Source organism: Acanthopagrus latus, chromosome 22 (assembly GCF_904848185.1).
Source record: "Acanthopagrus latus isolate v.2019 chromosome 22, fAcaLat1.1, whole genome shotgun sequence".
NCBI classification, from domain to species: domain Eukaryota; kingdom Metazoa; phylum Chordata; class Actinopteri; order Spariformes; family Sparidae; genus Acanthopagrus; species Acanthopagrus latus.
This window is the reverse complement of record NC_051060.1, coordinates 11,973,449-11,994,888: the sequence shown is the minus strand read 5'-3', so window position 1 is coordinate 11,994,888 and position 21,440 is coordinate 11,973,449. Positions and strand designations below refer to the sequence as shown.

Below are 21,440 nucleotides of genomic sequence, written 5' to 3'. Positions count from 1 at the left end.
TCACATATATGTTCCTGTACATGAGCGTCCTGTCAGTTGTCTTATCTAGCGGTCACGGCACTATTCTTGACAGCACAGGGAAGTCCATCAATCTTCCTCTAGGGAACTGGTTTGTTGCTTGTTCAGTTCCCTTGTGCAATGATTGGGCTTTCACCCCCTCACTTGCTTGCAGCTCCTATTCTCCGAGTGTGTAACCAGCCACTGCGCACAGCTGTCATGTGTCTGGTGAAAGCGGTGTGACTGACACTCATTGTTCAAGATTGAATATGCATTTCTCCCTCCAGGACTGACGCATGCCAAATGAAGGACATTCCCCTGATTGATGGCATCTATTTATAATAGAGCTCTCTCTTTTCGCTCTTGTATTTTCTCTCTATTTGTCTCAGTCTGCCATCCCGACCTTTGACAGGCCCAGGACTAGAATTCACCACTGCGTAAACAGAGGCAGCAGAACTTGAATGCCAAATCCAGAGTTATTGGAAATCTCTCACAGTTCACCAAACTTTCCTTTATAAATGTGAAAAAAAAAAAAAAATCATCCTTTTGGTGCAGAAATTATGCATGTGCACTGGGAAGCGGGGAGGAGGAGACGGGATACTCCTAAGCTCCAAGGTTGGATCACAAACATAATCAATAATGCACTGCCTACCGTCTTTCAGCACTAAAGTCAGCTCAGCTCAGTTCCATTCAGGTGAATGCAACGTTCCGAACCAGCCCGACCTGTGCTAAGTCAACAAGTCGGGATGAAAGATTGTTCTTCTGGAAGGCAACCGCGGTCGAAACAGCGAGGAAGGGGAAGAAAGGGATGATGGCCTGAGCAGATGAGAGGGAACGTGGGCGGACTTGGAAGAAGAACGAGGCACAGAGGGAGTGCCTGGTTGCTACTGCTGCAGATGTTGTTTGTGAGTCTTCACACAACGTTGCACTCCATACACAATCCACCAAAAGGGATGGAGACTATGGCCCTGGGCTGAAGCACTAAATTAAAAAATAGATGATAATAAAGATGAACAACGCTACCATCTCCTCTGGTACACTCGCAGTGAAAAACAAGCTTCATTTGATACTTTTAATTTGATGTAAACTACTTCAGTACGTCTCTCTTGTACTCTTTTCCCAGCCCTCTCGCCTTTTGCTCACAGCAACTTCACTGCTAGAACCTATCAATACTAGCCGGGCCGAGCAACGAAATGCTTCCTCAACGGCTAATCCTGCCCTCGGGCAGCACTGATGGTTCATCTTCAACTCGCAAAACTAAAACACTAGCAGGTAAAACTGCAGTCAACTGCATTTGTGTCCTCTGGATTCAACTGTCCCATTGATCATTGTTTATGGGCCCTTAGAGAATGTACATTACTGTCCATACAACCATCCATATCCACACATTTATTACTATGCAGCGTGCATAAGAGTTATTCCCATTGCTATTCCTGGTGACCATGCAGTGGGCATGGTGACAAACAGGCCATTCCAAGTTATTGCCGCTATATTGCCTTGTAATACAGATGGCTCGTGTGTCTCCCTCTGAATTATTGATCTGCTCGTGTGTAACGCAAACACAATAAACTGACATGATAATACCGCTCTGTCACCAAACACATAGGAGTGTGTGTGTGTGTGTGCTTGTGTGTAGATGACTAATCATAGATAAACATAGACCATCTGGAAAAAATAAAAAATAAACATGCAAGATCATAGAAACAATTCAACTGTGAAATGCATTTGCATTTTCTTTTTGATGTTATAAAACACCACAGGCAAGGTTTCTTTTGTTTCTTTTACTTTATATCTTGAGATAAAAGAGTTTTATTTGATTGTGTTGGGGGATCCTGTGCCAAGATGCTGCCTCTTACATGGTTCTCCAATTCAAACAGCCGTTTGGTTTAGAAATTCTAATCTCATCCCTGTCAATACATGATCCTGGAGAACAAAATAAACCTACGAGGCACATTTTGTACAAAGTATGCATTGATCTTAGCGCTGCTCAGCTAGCATTGATCTAACGCCAGGTCTGCAAACAAGCAGTGTGCTAGCTGGATCCCATGTGCTTCTGTGTGTGAGTTGGTAATGATCTAGTTCGGTCTCCGTTTGTCCGGAGGTAGAAACTTCCTCCCACCCCCTACGCTCCCTTCTTGCCTCCTCAGTCTGTCGGATCTGATCCTCCCAATGTGTCCTCTGTGGTGTCTGCTTCTGTTCCCCTTCCTGTCGGTGAGCTGAGGGCCAGCAGAGGGGAACAGGCTTCCAGCGCCTTGGCCTGGTAGCCTGCCTCCCCACAGCCTAGTCATTACTGCTGGCTAACAAGCAGAGAGCGAGGGACGTCTGCGGCTGCTCTTCCCCTTAACTAACAAAGAGAAAGACCTCACGGGTAACTGTGGTAGCAGCAGCAGCAGCAGGCTCCTGCTGGACCCATAATGGTGCTTTCTCATTATATGCTGTCTCCTGGGGGAAAAAAAAGATGTACATGCTGGGCTACAGGTCCTTTCAACTACGCACCGTGGGACTACAGGGCTAGAGAGGAAGGAACATTATGTGCACGACCTGTCACATGCAACTGCTTTGAATTATCTTCATGTCGTGGTGCTTTTGTGTGCCTGCATGCATGTGCTGTGCATCACCCTCGCGTGCGGCAAGCTGGATGTTTACACACTTCCTTAATGTCATCTTTTATTTTTTTTGTTGGTGACTTGATTTGATTTGATTCCGCTGGCTCCGTCAGAGCCAAGGGCGACGCAGGAGGAGGGCAGGACTCACAGACCCCATGCATACTCAAGCGGACATGGCTCAAATCAAAGCACAGGTGCACATGATGACCAAAAACACACACACACACACGCACACACGCACACACACAGGCATTCTCTGCTGTCTTTACAACCCACTTGTGGGGATGTGGAGTGTTTCCCAATAGCTGGATATCGATGATGGGGGGAGGGATGGAAGCGAGGGCTACGTTTGTAAATGATTAGTTGAAGACTCTTAAATCCTCGGCCCACCGCTTGTTTAACAGTTGTTTTCATCCATTTTCTGCTGGGTGTCCATATTGAAGTGGGACGGGTTTTTTTGGCAGTGTTTTTGTTGACATTTCATTTACACAGCTCAATATCTCATCTATGCTCAGGCACGAAAGACTCTCAGTCCATTATAAACAAATGGCACGAGTGTTATCTAACTTGCTGATGCTAATTTACCGGATTACACTCTCAGACATTCGTCACCAGTTTTGTCAAACAACTATTCAGTATCTCTGTGTCATCTCGTTCATATATGGCCCACTGACGGCTGTCTACTTACAGTAGGTGGACAAAACCCGCAACCCGATGCAAGAGCCCTGCAATGCATCTCCTTTTGTGCAGGTTACAATTACATGTTTCTGCTGACAGTGAGTCAGAGACGTTGTGACTCAGCTCAATAGTATTTTTTTAAGCTGTTTTTTGTGGTGGTGCCGCACTGCATTACACTACCTCGCCAGTGTTTTCATTATCTTTCGATATAACAGAGCCTTAGTATTGTATTCCAACACCCTCTGACCTCAAAACCGACTGCAGCGTTGGATCAACACCTCTCTGACACAGACTGAAAAATAATCGCTTAACACTGTAAGCCTCACACAAAAGGTACAGTAGCGTTAATTGCAAGGTTATTGCGTTGGATTGCATTACAGTTTACAAATGTCAAAGTAAGTGTGTCCACCCCCTGAATCTTGCATCATCAGTGCAATGTATTTTGAATACTGTAGTTCGGCTCTACGTGAGACGCATTACATTTAGATGTTCTGCGGGAACAAAAGTGATGATTTAAAATGTACATATATACAAATCATACTGTTACACAGTGGCAGGCCCAAACTGTTTTAAAAACCAACTCAGCACTTCTGCCTACACTACCCAACCAGACAAAGGCTTAAAAGTATCTTTCTTGTGTTCATTATAAAATTGCAACATACAGTGTTTTCTCTGCCACGGGCCCATCAATGTACAAACTCGCCAAATATAGCAGGAAATATTTGTTTGCAAAATATCCACTATTAAAGGTGCACTTTAATGTAGTTTTGGGAGCAGAATTCACTGACTGGTATTTATATGCCTTAACAGACTAAATAAACAAAGTCTTCATTTTCATGATTGAATAAAGTGACTAAGCAGACTGACCTCAAAGGACACACACAATGTCACACTGTTGACTTTGTTGTTTGGACCCTGTCACCTCTCAGCTGTTTTCTGGGGGATCTTATACTCTCCTGAGAACAGCTTATTTAGTCAGTTGTGGAAAAAAAAACAACAGATATACAACATTAAAATTCTGGGTTTTGAACCACATAGTGTCTCTTTAAGTATAAAACCATGATTTACCCGGACAAGCTACCAAACAGCTGTTGTTACTCTGTTCATTCCTTCAGTAGCTCTTAAACCAGTGACACATGGTAGACACCAGTTACCTCCTCCCAATCCAGGCATGCATCCCATATGTACCCAGGTCACGCAGCTGATCTTTGACAGGTTGCACACAGAAGTCTGCGCAGAGACACCACGAGACCAGAGCTCTGACCCCTAGTAATGGGTCTCTGGGGTGTGCGGGGTGGGGGGTGGTGGTGGTGGTGGTGGTGGTGGTGGGGTACCTGTTCTGCTCTGTACAGTTGTAAACCGGCGTGCTGTTCCCCTGGGACCGACTCCCCCCACGTTGCAACCTCTCATCACCTTCTCTCCCTCCTTCACCCTCCACTGCAATGAAGCAAAGTGACGCTGTTGCCAAGGTTACTTGGGGGCAGGGTGAGGAGGTACAGATGAGGTGGTTTGTTATCTGCCTACATGGCTGATGTGAGACGAAATATGATTGTGTCCTGGTGGAATAGGTAGAGATGGGCTGACGGAGGTATAGGAATTTAGGACTGGTGGGGGTAAACAGGACGAGTTATGTATGTTTCTGAGAAATTGCAGATACATCCGCATATATATATATATATATATATATATACTTATACATACATATATGTATGTATGTATCTGTGTGTGTGTGTGTGTGTCTGTGTGTCTGTGTGCATGTCTAAGCAGAGCAGAGGTTGGTGAAGCCTAGCCGACTCTGTGGAATGTAAACTAGCTACTGCAGCACTCCTGCCTGGCCTCCATCAGACGCTGCCCCAACGGAGATCGGGCGTGTCGTTCGAAGCCCCCTCCCCCCGAGCACACGGAGCCGCCATCCCCGTATAAAAGTGCCTGCCTAGCATCCACCTTGCGTTCCAGTTGCCACAGTGATTCGCCCGTCTTGTCTCTATTTTCAAGCATGTGCAGATAAGTAGAATTTGAACAAAAGCAAGCAAGCCTCTTACCATGCACTATCGTTTCACAGCTATTTGATACCTGCGCTGCGCACAGCCACAGCCATCTCCCTAGATGATTGCCCAAGGGAAGGTTCAGTGCTTTAATCTAATCTGATGACAAATGATTCGATTAGCTTGGCCGCTGATTAACCTCTTCCTCTGTGTTTTGTGCACATATAGCCGAGCAAGTCTCATTTCATAACCCCAAACACACACACACACACACACACACACACACACACACACACACACACACACACACACACACACACACACACACACACACACACACACACACACACACACACACACACACACACAAACCTCCCCCCGCCCTCCCTCAGTGGATGCGGCTCTACAAATGTCAGTGTTGGCTGCATGTGTCACTGACTTGATGCATTGTGTTGTGCTATGTGTGTGTATAACGGTGGCTCTCGCAGCCCACTGAGGGACACATGATGATGACGGCTGAGTCACCCATTAGCCCAAATTAGAGCCATCCTTCCACCATTCAAGACAGGGCCGCTGGCAATGCCACGCAGTCAAGGCCATTACAGAAAACACGCGCTAAACTGATTTTTGCTCTGCAAATACCATTAGCTGGTGCCCAGAGATTATAAATATCCAAACTTCCAATCTGACGAAGAAAGGGGGCTTGGAGGGGGAACCGTGTTACGAAAATCCTGCATCAATGTCACAGACGTCTTCACTGGTTGCCAGAGGGCAGATTTAGGAGGGTAATGGCTACTACAAAGATGAAGGAGCAGCAGTGGTGGGTTTACATGGACAGCTGCAGTGGCTGTGAAGAAACTGCGTTAAAGACCCTGGTGTGAATACAAAAAGTTCCAGCTTTCTGTTACAACAGATTATCACACTAGCTCAATGTAGAACAGCTTTACATCACTTTAACAGCTCACTGTTAGCACTGTTAGAAGTCTAAGAAAAGGAAAAAAAGGTTTTAAAGTTTAGAGCTTCAAATAAATAATCTCTAAAATGGCTGCAATGATGTTGGGCCATGCTGTTCAAATGGCCTTGGTTTGGTAAACAACTGTCCTGCATGTGGGCCAATCTGCCAAAACAACATATCCACTTCAGGCCCGGGGAAATTGCCATTTTGTTCATACAACCTATTTTGAGCCACTCATGTTTTTCCGTTTTGCCACAAACGCACCCCAACCGACCGCCTTTTTCACCGTTTCCTTTACTTGAGGTTTTTCTGTCGAATGCCAACAACAGTTGCCTAGCAACTAAATATTCACCCTGAAGAAATCTGCTAGATTATTATTTCTTTCCAAGTTTCACATTTCTGAGAGAGAGAGAGAGAGAGAGAGAGAGAGAGAGAGAGAGAGAGAGAGAGAGAGAGAGAGAGAGAGAGAGAGAGAGAGAGAGAGAGAGAGAGAAAGATATCTTTGTGATTTCAAGTTTACAAATCCCAGTGGTGCACAAGCAGTGGTGCGCTTTTCAAATGAAATGCACAACCCTCTGTCACGTCTACAGAGGGAAACCGGGACAGAGACACCATGGGTATTTCAGGGCAGATGTATGAATTCTAACAGATTTAATAACTACAGGAACCAACCAAATGTATTGGGTGTAAACAACACTTTACAGATGATCTGCTGTACATTTGAATTAAAAAGAGAATGTGAACTTGGTTTTTAGGGACTTTTGAGATGGACAAGCCAGAAGGCATCCAGGCATGTTTTCATTAATATTTTCAAACCTGGCGCAGGTTTTTTTACAGGAGCTCCAATGAAGGTCATTTCCAACTGAGAGTTGTATGTTTGCTCAAGCAGTGAATATACAGTATTGTTCCCTTGAAGACTGAGCGTGTGCCCGTGGCTAGCCGGCAGTGTGGCCTGAACTCTGGACTCTCAGTAATATGTCTATTTATCCAAGACAACAAAAGCCTTCTGTGATAAACACCATAGGGTGGGGACTCACAATGCACACAGTCAACATTGTGGTAGTGTACTTTGAATGTGTATCTGACCACTGCAGGATGAGCCTCACGCCAGAGACAGCAACACTACCAATTCAATAGCGAGAATTTCTTTTTAACGCTGGTTGTTAACTCAGAGTTTGTTTTTTTTTGTTTTTTTAGAAAAACAACAATCATTTGACGGCTCATTTTTTTACTCTTCAGAGCAGCATGTTTCTTCATGGCTACATTGTGTATCCGTTAATAATCGCCAGAGGGGCATTATTTGCTTTAGTCATGGGCACAACAGTTAAGCGGCTTCCCACAAAGTGGTTACAAACTATTGTACACATAATGTACTGTCAGAGATAATGAAGCATAATCATAGTTCTCATGTATTTCAGCTTCCTATGATGAAATATTTTCTTTAAATAACTCATGTTTAAAAAGGTTCAGACATAAGGAATTACAAATGTAAGGATATCACACACATATCTGAGGGCTTTAATTACTGGTTTACACACAGGAAAGAAAGGTGGCATGGTCCGCCAATGATAAACAGTAAAAAGGTGTGAAATTGTGCTGTGCTTTAAGGTCAGACAAGTGCTTATTTAGTTTGTCTAGGCATACATACATTTTTTTCAAATCAGCAAATGCGGGTCTTTCTCTTCTGATTAAACATGTCTTACCCAAAAGTCTACAACGCACCTTTAATCTGAAGTTATGAATTGCAAATTTCGAATAAGGTTGCACAATGACTCAAAATAATTTGAAATATCTGTGACAAAACAGAATTATAATGAAGTGCTGCAGTGCTGCACGGAAGCCCCGGTCTACCGCTCTTGATGCAAAGATGTAAGAAAGCCTGTTTTTGTTTTTTGTTTTTGTTGGCTTTCAGTTTGTTTAAAATGAAAGCTGTGATGCAAAAATGAAAAGTTATATATATATATATTTTCTGTTAGAATAATCACAATACTATTTAACATAAAAGAATATCCTGCAGGCTTTTTTTGGATGCAACTTCTAACTATAAATCATTTTAGCAAAACCTGTAAGCTCTGTAAAATGAAGACAGTATGCTGTCAGGGCTGAGAAGTTAGCCTTAAAACAAAACCACAATCATTTTTGGCCATATTGCGATATAAGAAGATATAGTAAGATATTGTAAGATATCGTATACTAAGATATTGTTGTAATGATTATTGGTACTTTCACAAGATACCAACACAATGAGATTTTTGACAAATAATCATCAGTGATGTGTATATAAAGACAACGTGATTAAAGGAAAGTAATAAAACAAGTAGAACAGTCTTTTAAGATGAAAACACCAAAATGTGCCACTTTTAGCTATACATGTATCAAGAGAAAGGCGGTGAATTACCCTCTCAACATGCCACTTTTCAGTCAAACTGAGTGAACATTTTCTGTAAAGGGATTTATGTCGCATAGAAGAGTCCCACCATTGTGACTATGCACTCGGGGAGTAAGTGTTCCAATGCCGACAACTACAGGGGCTTGTTTTTTTAATAATTAATGACATTCTTCTGAGACCAAAATGATTCTGCTTATCTGATGTAGGCTCTATGCTTGGCTGCTTATTAGGACCATGCCCTATCAGTCTCATGCAAAAATATGAAAATGACCTGCGAGAGAGCAGGTTTGGCGATTGAAAGCGGACAAGCATAAAAAGGAAGGATGTCACAAGTTCACATCACGCCTCACAGTGATTTTCTCATCATCCGATCCTGAAACTGGAAGATATCCGCCCACCGGAGACATGCCTTCTGCTCCTTCATCTATACGTGCATATCAGCAAGCCACTGCCGAGCGAGTGGACAAAAATCCAACATGGCCACACCAATCTCCGGCTGTCAGAGGTGAACGTGTGCATTCGCGCTAATGCAAATATTTATCTGAATTCACACTTGGCTTAATGTGACAAGTGCAACCCAGTCTTGAATGGCTTTGGATGCAAAATGGTAATTACTCCTGAACCAGGCTGGAATAATGAACTTGTTAGCATGCTCAGCCTCCTGGAATTCATTACCCAGCTCGACGCCGCGCTCCTGATGGAGCAAAACCTGATCTGTTCTCGTTCCCAGCTGCTCAAATGGAAGCAGTCTGAGGGGAGCTCTGAATCAAACAGACGCGTTGGTTGTGACATGTCCAGCAGCCACTCGAGACTTCTCACATATGTACAGTAGACAAGCATGTGTCAGCTCATCTAATGAGACTGATCCGTCTGATCCCTGCTTCCTACTGTCTCATGTGATCGCACAGGGACTCCTCAAGGAACAGCGTGATCTGTACAAATCACAGGAAGGAGGTGCAGGACGGCCTTAACCGGTACATTTCACATTCCCCTTTGAAAGAATGGGTTGAAACAGTTTGAAACCGAAAAACAGGACTTGATGAAGGCTGTTAATATCAATGTCACAAATTAGACAACTGAAAGTATTTTATTTTTCATTAAAAGGAGGGAAGGCAGCCATTTGACTGCCATGGGAACTATTTTTGAGGCAGTTAAGCGCTCGTTGGGGAATATCACTCCTGCCTTAAAGGGCATTTGGAGCATTATTTGAGGGGTTTGCTCATATTTCATATTTTCTGTCAATGTAAAATTAATTTTAAACTGAAAGATATGTTCAAATCAGTTGAACCTAGTCTCTTCATTGCAATATTATCCCAAACATTAAAGAAAACAACCCCTGAGACTTTCAGTTTTAGTAATCCATTTCGCAGAACTGCATCAGGCTGTGAAGTTGCACATTTTCAGGAAAGCTCCAGCAAATTTGAGAACAAAGCACCAGCTGCAATGAGACAGGAGGAAGTGTCTTTCTTCCTCTTTCTGCTTCTTTGTTTTAAAGACAACTTCTTGTGGTTATTTATGGAGGTTGGCCTGTTTAGGCCAACAGACAAGCCAAGGAGACTAATACGAGAGTAATGCTTGAGTTTTTGCATAATTATGGCTGAAAATAGCCACCCACAGCGGATCACTATATCAAGGGACTCAGTGATATTTATGTAGAATTAGATGCTACACATCATAAGTACGAGGCGGGCATTTCACACAACGATGCAAAAAGCAAGAAAACTACTTGCAGTGATACAAAACCACACAAGAATTCAGAGAATAATCGTATTACTTTTATTACCTGAATGAAGCAGACTGCTCTGCACTCATTCTCTGCTGGGTTTCTCACCGTCGTCCCTACCAGCTGGGTCAAGGACAGATCAGGGGCGACACGACTCTAGTCAGCATTCGTCCCTTTTTTTTATCTACGGGAAATGCTCGCAGGCACTCTGCCTGTTTGTCCAGCGTTCGAGTCAATCACACCACCAAACAGGGCTTACAATCAATGCACACACTGCTGATTACATTTCAGATGGGTGTTTGGGAGGTAAACATTTGAATGACAGTACAAACAGACACAGTACTGTCTGTGACACTGCTGCGTGCCTCGCCAAGTCTGTCACACGCCGGCAAATGTAGATTCACGATCACATTCTGCCACGACGCAGCTATGCCAGCGCCTTGTAGAGGCTGATATTTATGCAATATTGGTTCCCTCTAATGTTGGCAATTTACGACTATAAACTAATTCTATGGTTGCCCTCCCTGTGACTCACTCTGGATACAAGCGTTGGCTAAGCGCCTAATATCTGTAAAATATAACACAGCTTTTTTTTTTTCTTTTTTTTTTTTACCAGCATAATTCAGCACCTGCAAGTGAGTGAGCTTTATTAGGGTTGTAGTGTGTGTGGTGACAGCTAAAGAGATTTTCAGGGCTGAAGCGTTTAATGGAAACAGCTGGCCAGCATGTGGGTTAATGTAATGGCTTTGCATGTTGAGCAGAAGTGGTGCTAAGCTCAGGCTATCAGACAGCCATCGACGGAGCAGACCCGCCGCTCCATCTCTCTCGCACTCAGTCTCGCTGGCCCCCGTATCTCCAGCTCTCCTTTTTCACTCCCCTCTAAGCACCCATCAATTGAGGCAGTGAAGCCATCAGTGCCCACGCTTAGCCCGCCTGTCTCATTGCTTGGATAGTCATGTGTGTGCGTGTGAGAGAGAGAGCTTTAGTGTTTGAGGGTGCTTGTCTGTGGAGGCCCTTGATTGGACTCCACAGCAGAGGCAGGAGCATTAATGAACACTGCCTGTCACAGACCCAGTCCTCTTTGCAGATCCCTCACCCATCACTCCAGGGGATGGATTGGCGTGGTCTGATCTAAATGGGCGCTCTTTTACTTTTTTTTTTTTTCCCCCCGCCTCCCCTGCTGGCTGGGGATCACAGAGATCAGTGGAGGCATCTAATCCTGGCCAAAGCTACCTTTGCGGTGCTCGAGTCAAAATCAGGACCAAAGTGAGCTCAGTCTTATGATGGATCATTCTGTGAGAAAAAAAAAAAACCCCAAAAAAACTGCTGGGGAGGATACAACTCAATACAGCAAGAGTTCAAGTCAAGTTTCAACTTTTATTTGTACTTTAATGATTTTATATAAGATAATAATCATTCTTTGACTATTTGCAAGCCGGGATTTTGACCAAATGTCAATGTCAGGAGCAGGAAACATATCAACGTGTCTCATCTGGTCATATAAATATGTTACACAATGTTTGTCAGTCTTCTTTCGTTTCTAGGGCCACAATCTCGTTAACTGCCAAGACCAAAACACATGAAGAATGCACAAGTCTGAAAATGTTTATGGGGTATGAACTCTGACATCATAATTAATCAGTGATATGATGCTAGGTCCTCATGTTACAACAGATTGTCTGTGTGGCCTTGATGTGTAACTGAGGAACAGGTACTGAAAGGGTTGATGATTAGGCGATTAATCATTGTTAAACACATTAAAAATCTATTAACCGACAATCCAAGGTGGAGACATATACATCAAAATGTGTCTCGTTACGAATGACAAATACTTGCTTGTCAAGTACATCAAAAATTAAATACAAAAACTGGTATGAGAAAATGCATTTAATTAAAATATAAGTGATTTGTCATTTAGCATTCCTCAGGCGTTTTATACAAAATAATGGCATAACATTTAGTCATTTTTTAGTTCACTTCAAGTGACTTATTTAATTGAACTATTCTTTTAATCCCTTCCATAGGCAGCCTATCAACTGAAGAAACAGCTAAAGATTTGCATCCCTGGTTAGTAATGCATTTTTGTTTCAGAGTACCGCAAGTTTGAGAGTGCAACAAATTCTATGCTGGAGCCAGTAAAGTTACTGAAAAAGTCAAGAATGCTCGATTCCGTATTGTCAAACTCAGCAAAACCTCGGCTCGGAGTCTGCAGATCAACAGCACACACTCAGACCCCAGACACATAATGTCATCCAGCATAACATCCCTCCGCATTAGGAAAGAGCACTCATTATGAATATGCAAGGTTATAGTAGAAGCAGGCTTTTGTCCTCGCTCCCATGTTTTATTTAATGAGCCCGGGGTTGGTTTGACTTGATTTGCATGTGCTTGTTATAGAATCACACAGTGCTACTGCTCATGCCCACACTCCCCAATATAGGGACATTTTGATTCCATTTTTCGCTTGGCTTGTCCGTCAGTTTACGCGAGCAGAAGGACCATGACTCAATTTTCCACCAAAGGATGCTGGGGCTTACATTTGTGTGCACTTTCACATCGAGGATGGCGGCGCTGCTGTTTCGAAAGGCTATGTGCGCGAGCGAGCATATGCAATGCTGATCTGAGGTGTGTCGTTTGAAGCAGAGCATGTGAGGAAGCATTGGCTCCCCAGTGAGGGAAAGCTCTGAAGAGAATAGTGCTGATGTGGTCCCGCACTTCGAGAACAGCCAGATAATACCAATGCGAGGAGGCGGCAGGATACGAAACTACATGAAAAAGGCCTAAAAATCTGCAGCCAGCTAGATTATGTCTTTGATATCAGGAAAAAAAAGACAAGGCAAAGATGTGACGCTCCCTTTCCCCTTCTAATCTGGATATCGCATGGAAGAAAATGTGGCTCATACCGTACTTGGCAATTAATAGCCCTCGGGGCAGAAATGTGTCCCATTTTGATGATGTCAGTGTTTTGAGGAGTGAGGGACAGGTCAGTGCAAGCGTCACGGACATCAGAGGCCCTTAGCGCTGTGGCGAGATGTCAGCCCGGCTAGCGCCATCGCCGTGTGATGAGGCCTGGACAGACGTGCAGGGGGGCCAAACGTGACAAGGCAAGCAGAAACGGGGATGATTCAACCCTGCAGTGAGGATGGAGGCAGGCGGGCAGAGACAGAGATGCGAGGAGGAGGGGGAGGAAGAATACAGGGAGCACATGGCACAAGAGAAGAAAGACTGAAAGGGAGAGGAATAGGAGGAGAGATGATCATGATAGGGACAACAAATGGGAAGTTTATATATACAGTACTGAGGAATTCACCAGGGAGGTGAAAGGAGGAATGCATCAATAGAGAACAGCACCGAGTGAATGAAGCACGTTAATGAAAATGGGTGCTGCTGAGCATCGAGAGTGAAAGGGAATAGCTTTGAATGGATGAACCTCGCGGCAATAATGACCGAGAGGCATGATGACAAGAACTGAATTCAAAGACATACAAGTGGACTGAATCTAAGGTGAAAACAGCAACATGTCAAAGAAATGATATGGTGACCACAAGGAGCCCAGCTGAGGACATGTAACCATGCCACCCCTTCCCCCACCCCCCCAACACTTCACATGTACCGCACAAGCAGAGAAAATACTGTCCAGTCAGCTCCAGTGTAGCCGCTCTGCACATGAAGAAAAGGAAGAAGAAGTAGAAGAAAAACAAACATGTGGTTCTCCTGCAGAACTCCCCAAGTGAATTATAGTTGCTGGATGAATGTGAAACAGGGCTTTGCAGAACAGAGGAGTGCACATCCTCTGCAAACTTTCCCTGAATAATTTAATGAGCTGTGTTTTAAGACATAAAAGGCTGTTTTTCTGTTTTCTGTTGCTGACTAATCCGACGCCACGGCAATTCAATCTATGGGCAGTTTGTGAAAGCTTTTTCATTTTCTCCTATAAAAAAAAACAAATCACCGGTCCATCACAAAAAAAAAACTGCAGGAGATTCTTTCAATTTGTGTTTTCTTTTTTCATGGCTATAATTCATATAGAAAATAACAACCTGTTTCGGTTAAATTTATGCGGCTTGCCACGCTTTTTAATTCCTGTGAAATCTAGGGCTGACCCAAATGTTTTGCCTCAAAGCTTCAACCATTGCCATGGTAATCAAGGTACAAATCTGTATTTGAAGCAAAACCCATGCGCATAAAGTCCAGTGAGGCAGCATTTTAAATCTGTACACACAAATATGAACATTCAACAACAGCAGGTGATTTACTGTAGAAAAAACACTAGGTCACACCCCAAGGTGGGGCTTATCAGGTGTATCTGAAACGTAATCTTTGTTAATACGGATGTAATTACATTTGTATTGTATTGTTATTGGCATCCGTACCTGTATCAAATATTACTAAACACCACCCAGCCCTCGTCAAATATGTTTTGTGAGGTCACGGTGAGCTTGACCTTCGACCATCACAATCTAATCAGGTCATCCTCAAGTCATATGAGAAGAAATGCCCTGAAGCCACTCCACACTTCCACAAGGATGACTGTGATACGTACGGGAGCAGAGGCATCAGAATGCAAACAGTGTATGTGGTAGAAATTCATCAGCCAGCCTGCAACATTTTTGAAAATTCAGTTTAGTTCATTTGATGGTTAAAGAGACTTTTCTACAGTAAAAAAACGAATACAGAAATGCCCCCATTACACTATCAAAATGAGTACAACAGTCGGATACACCATGATTTTGACAGACTACCACATTAGCTCACACCTTACACTCACCTTGTCATTAAAGATAATCTATCCATTCCCTGACAGTTATCTGTAATATGAAGCAAACAAATCAAGTGCAAATGTAGTTATTCATCCTTCAGGTGATGATGGAGTTTTGACCTCTTCCACGGGCACTTTGGACATAAGCGAAACTGTGCCAGGAATCCCTATACTGTAATTATTGCCAGATTAATGCTAATGAGGGCTTTTGCACAGGACGTCTCTCACTTTATTTGTAATGGCGCACTTTGTTAGAAGGAGCAGGAGCTGTGGGGGGGGGTGCAGGATGTAGGGAGTTTCTCATGTGTGCAAAAGGTGTGGTGCTGACACCGTGGCCATCTGGAGGGCCGGTGGGAGCTGAGGACCTAACAGAGAGAGCAGACTGCCACCTCATACATGCACCTGATCTCAGGCCAGTGTGTGTGTGTGTGTGTCTGAGTGTCTGTGTGCGAGAGAGAGACAGAGAGGAATAAAGTACAAGGGATGTGATGAAAATCAAGATGCTGTGTTTGTACGGCCACTTAATAGAACTCTACATATCCGTCAGCCGCCTGCGTTTACACAACAGCCTAAGTGACAAGAAAATGGGTTAAGAAATAAGAAGAGAACGGAACGTTGACAGATGGAGAGAGCGATATGAAATGATGAAATGAGATATCATATAAGTGTGTCAGATCACATTGACAGCGGCATCTCCAAGCAGAACTACGGCTCCTTTGATATTAAACTACATCACCTGAGTCGCAGAGACCCCAGTAAATGAATGATGAAGGTGATGCAACAGCTTGGCAGGAATAGGAAAATTCCAGGATGAGAAAATTCAAGCAAAATTCCAGAAGAATTAAATGTTTAAACTCTGCACTAAACATGCGGAGCCTCACTGACAGAGTTTACTCTTACTAACACAAACATTCTGTTAAGGTTTATTTGAGCGGTTCATCACTTGACGGGAGGACGCTTTATGGTGGGGGTTTGTAAAGGACAGTCGGGGCCGGCTGGACAGGCCAGTCAAATCCTTTAGAAACCAGTGTGGAAGCGAGAGGAGACACAGGGCTAAAACATCAGACGTGCACCGACATTATCCGTAACATCAGTGCTGGTGCTGATAAGGCACATTCTCATACTCAGCATCTGAAAATTAATTATTCCCTTTCAGATACCAGAACTGATACTTTCTATGATATGTCCTCCTTTCCCCTCGGTTTTATCTTTATAAGGAAAAATGACTAGAGTGAAAATTCTTTATACTCCGTGTGGAGAATGATATAAATTAAAAGACTTGAGGTTAACAGTGGAGTTACTTACTGTGAATGTATTTCTTTGATGCACACTTTTCATTTGCCATTTAATTAACTATTCTGATTGTGCATGGTTTATACGCACCTCTATTAAAAATTAAAGGACTGTTGCTTTGCACAGACACTTTCCATTTTCTTTTGCCAGGTTCAGTAGTTTTTTCGCCTCCATTCTCTTTGCCAGCATCCCGTATTCAGCTTTTTCAACATTAATCATTCTGGGGCATTATTTGCTTAGCTTGTCAAAACAATATCTTCACCTTTATGGCCCACCATCTCTTCGCGCTGGCATTCCCTCAAATGCCCCTGTTGAGACTTCACCAGCTGCTCTTTTTCTTCAAGTTATGATGTAATTATGTGGCTGAAAAAACAGAGTGGAAACTGGGATTTTACTGGTATCGCTGCCCACAGTTATTATTGTGATCAGTCATTCAATCAATTCATTTTCTTCTATGAATTGTTCCAAATAGTGAAAAATGACTTTTTTTCTTTCTAGAGCCCAAGGTAACATCTTCAAATGGTTTATTTCATCTCTGCAAACATTTTCTAAATATCAAATGGACAATATTTTCAAGTTTTAGTGGGAAAGATTCAAAAAACAACTAAAACTTTGAACAGAATGTGAATTAATATCAGCTTTGACATTTTAATGTCTTTGTAGTGAGCTGCAGAGATATCTCATGAAGTTAGCATGCTAATCAGCTAGCCCTGGCCCGTTCAAACATTCTCCTGGTCCTAATCTCCCAGTCAACCTCCTCTTTCTACTAGATCAACCGACTGCATTACTCTGCTATTTCATCGCACTGAGATTGGGAATTCTAGATCGTATCAGGATTCTTTCTGTTTTTTTTTTTTTTACAGGCCATTAGCTCAAGCCCTGCTGCTAACGGCAGCAGTAATTACCACAGGGAAACACTAGGAGGGGTGGATTCCAAAATGTGTCTGTTTCAATTTTTAAAAATAGATTCAAACATTTAAACCTTTTAAAGTATTGCATTTTCTGCCTTCTGACTGTCTAATCATTTCAGCTCTATTTCCTGGTTTCAATGGGTTGCGTATTCAATGGGTCTATATTCCTGCAGCACACACTGTGATGGAGTGCACATAAAACAACAATTCAGGGCTGCAGTGAGTGTTCACAAATCTGTATACCGCTCTGTCTGACTGTTTCCACTTCCGGCAAGTTAGACTTTGCTGTTATTACACCGCTGCCTTGAGCATGGCTGGAGCAGGTCCGACACGGTCTGGGTTTACTGCTTCTTGCGGAGTTGCCTACATTGTAGGTCAACGTGTACACTGACACAGTCCTGTACAAAAACACACCGACATGCATACAAACACATAGAGTGACGCCCCTTGGCTATACAACCACACTCCTTACCTCCAACATAATATATGTTGTTTGTTTGCTGGATCTAAGCAAGCCAACAGCATTACCCTGATGCATCCAAGCGTAGCCTGCACTGGACACACACTCTGTCAATGGCAGTAAGCAAGCAGAGTACTGCACTGCCAGAGATATGGAGCAACAAATCTATACCTCTCACAGAATAGGAGGGTGTGGAGTGGGGTAGCATTTGATAAACAGCAGGGGTCAGAAGGCAGGTCAGCACACCATTAAGTTATTCTGACAATTTTGATCCATTGCACAAAATGCTGGGACGAAAGCACTGGGCGTCACCAAAGAGTAGGGGTAAGAGAAAAGAAAAAGAGAGGGAGAGAGAGAAAAAAAAAAAAAGGAAAAACTGGCAGGAAGCATAAAACAAACAGAGACGGGCGTCTTTACTGCGGGAGATGAGAGGAGATAAGAGACATCAGAGGGAGAGAGTCTGCTTTATCAGAACGCAACGAGAGACCAGCAGGAGAAACGCACTCCCTCCAGGGAGAGGGGAGGAGAAGGGATGGGCGATATGGAGGGGGAGAGCTAAAGTAAAACTGTATTTTAAATAATGTAGAACTGCATTAAAAGAAAATTACATAATAATGCATTTTGACTTATTCTAAGAATGTAGTAAAAAAAAAATGTGGATGTGGATTCTTTGGGGTATCTCAAAATACGGTATAATGGGACATTCCTTGGAAAATGGAGTGTTAATATTCTGCTTTTTACTGTCTATTTCTGCTCTTTACTGTCTTCTGCTCAGCGAGGGGAGTCTGGGACTCAACAGGGGGAAACTAAGGCCTTTGTTTTAATTAACAGTTCAATTATCAGACAGCTAATGGCTTGGTAAATATAATGGGTTAATAACCCAGCAAGCAAGATCAATCATCTGATTGTCATTGTGTGAAAAGCGGAAGAAAGTTCCGATTTAGGCAAGCACATGCACGCACAGTATGCACTGTGTGTGTGTGTGTGTGTGTGTGTGTGTGTGTGTGTGTGGTGTGTTTGCGCTGTTACACGAGTGAAGAGCACCAAGCAGCAGCCAGTCCCGAGAAGCGTTTTTCGGCTAGATTTTGGTGTGAAACTGAAAACTGACCTACTATCAGCTCTTAGCAATTCATATCAGGAGGTTATTTTCTGTAAGCCGATGATCCTCATGTTTGGCAGTCTGTCCCGTTCACTGAGTAGCTGTTAGCAGCTCGCAGAGTGTGGGTCAACAATCTAAAATGAAAGAAAAAAAAAAGGGAAAAAAAAGTCACTGTAATAGACAAAAAACACTAGGTGGGAGGAAATAATTTTGCAGCATGTCCTAAAGGCATGTTGAATCACGGTGGTTTCAAGATAGCCTTCTGTACAGTAGATTCATTCAGACGAAGTATTCCAAGTGTGTGTGTGTGTGTGTGTGTTTGAGGCCATTGCACGTGGGCATGCGCCCAATGAGGCAAAAAGGGTGCCAGTAGCCTTTGAGGAAGGAGCATGTGTCCGGCATCCACCGCTGTTGTGCTGGGTCACAGATGTCACCTGCTCCAGCAGCCTGCCTCACACCACTCGTCCTCCCCCCACCACTCGTCCACTTGTAAACAACACAACACTGGAGGCAAATCCAAGTAGCTCATACTGTTGTTGCTAATTTGAAATGTAAATAATTATTCTGTTGGAGGAAAAAAAAAAAAAGAGAGAAAATCAGATACAAGCATGGGTCACAGAGCCAATGTGTCCCCTCCAGTCGCACTGGAAAAAAAAAAAAAAGAGAGAAATGTTATCCAGGGCTACTGGCTATGTCATGTTGCTATGGCCTTGCCAAGTACTGACACCGCTAGTTCAACTGAATTAAATACTGCTGGCTGTCGGCTGGTAGCCTTAAACACACCAAATTAGTCCTGAGAGAAGCCTGGCAAAAGAGCACATACTTAGATAATGTCAGCCACAAGAAAAAGTGTGAAACCACCATCCAGCGATATAAATCAGCGACGAGACAAAGGGGTGTGTGTACGCGTTTGCCTGTGGACATGAGCATATAGACTCTGCTAATCGTTCAAAGGCGCTCCCTCGCAGTCGTATGGTCATCTTTTTGAGAGGGCTTGAAATTCCTTTTTGCACGCCTCACCGCTTGTTTTCTCGGGAAGCCGAGAATGCTTTACCACAGGAATCCTCCGTGGAGATTGTTGATGTGTGGAACTTCTCTCTCGCGCGCGCGCACACATTAACTGTGCCCACCCACACATGGCTGACATTTCTTTTCGGAGCGTCTTTAAATTACCACGCATATTAGTGAGCCACTGAAAAGACCCCCTTTTTATTATTCCTGTTGATCTTGTGTGTTTTTCGGGGTCAGCGGCTGTCCCCACTCTACCATACGCCTCTCCTCTCCCCTTCCCTCCTCCGCCTCCGTGTTTTTCCAGCTCGCAGGGACAGACAAGTGGTTACACCCATTCTCCCATAGAGTCTCTACCGCGCTGCACAGGCGGATCGGGATGGGACAGCATGACACGGCTGCTTCATGCCTGCCTCCTCTTCCAGCGCTTGCCGCCAACCGAGCCCACTTGCTACCAACTGTGAAAACCGGCCAAGCAGTTCTGCATGCCAGTCCAATGTGTCGTGATTTTAATTAATAATCTGGAGCATTTCTAGACTTTTCTCGCCTGCAGTCTAATAGTTTACGGTCTCCAAACAAAAATTAAAGCGGCAGTGTTCTTTAAACAAGTCAGATCACTATGCATCATCTGAGTTTCGTAACTTTTGGGTCTGGAGTGCAAAGTGGAGTAAGCGTGCAGGATTTGGGCTCTCCACACAAATACTCCTGTCACATTTTGTATATACAACCGAGTGCATGCCTTGGGAGAGAGATTGCATGTGTGTGCTTTTACCTCTGTTTGAACTACTGATTGGGCCACGTAGCTCTCTCTGACAGCAAGCTCTTCACCCCACCTTTGACTGTGGCCTTTTTGGAGGAGTTATACACACTTTTGGCACAAGATGAGTTAGGAGGATACTGTGTTTGAATTACATTGCTTCAAGTATGCTAAACCCTGTGCAAATTTACTTCAGAAGGGTTGCAAGGTTCATGCACACATTCAAGGTTGAGATAACTTTCTGGCGAATGTAACAATCAGGTATATAATCCAAAATTAAACTATTTGGTACAGAGCATGCCACATAAGCCACTCAGACAAACCTGGCAGATGTTTTTGCCTTTACTTTAGTTAGAAAAGGAAAGCCTTCTTAACTCCAGTCCTTTGAGAGAAAGCATAGATTGGGACTCAGGGCAAAGTAATACATGGTGAATTTCTCTTTTTAAGTAAACTTTTGAAGTGCTTGGGTTTAACACTCAGGTAATGCTCATTACATAATGGTGATAACTAAGATATTAATTTCAATTTTTTTTGCTTTGCCCGCAAGAAACACCCAAGGGCGAGAAGATGGCTCACTCAAGTGCGGAGGCAGGGGCATGAGCGCAATGTGCGGGCCTGATGGGTGCTAGCAGCCCGTGCTTCTAATCCCAGTTAAGACAAGCCCGGCAGCGAGCCGACACAAAGGAGCTTGGTCCAGTGTTAGTGGGATTAAAGCAAAGCCTCTCCTCTGTTGTTATGCTAATCCACAAGACAATGATTATCTGCAGGGCAATGTTGCCACGGTGATAAACATGGCTCAAGAGTGCCTCAATTAGGACGC

At 43.6% G+C, this 21,440-nt stretch overlaps 1 protein-coding gene across 4 annotated transcripts in view; it reads right to left on the bottom strand.

The window, feature by feature from the left end:
• The window catches only part of fut8b (fucosyltransferase 8b (alpha (1,6) fucosyltransferase)), a 92,923-nt gene that overhangs the window by 57,116 nt on the left and 14,367 nt on the right, over nucleotides 1-21,440 (bottom strand). The window contains exon 2 of one of the 4 annotated variants that reach the window (XM_037086246.1): nucleotides 18,865-18,989. The exons of the other annotated variants lie outside the window; for them this stretch is intronic. The gene's annotated coding sequence lies outside the window, so the exon portion shown is untranslated. The remainder of the gene's footprint in view (nucleotides 1-18,864; nucleotides 18,990-21,440) is intronic. 4 annotated transcript variants of the gene reach the window in all.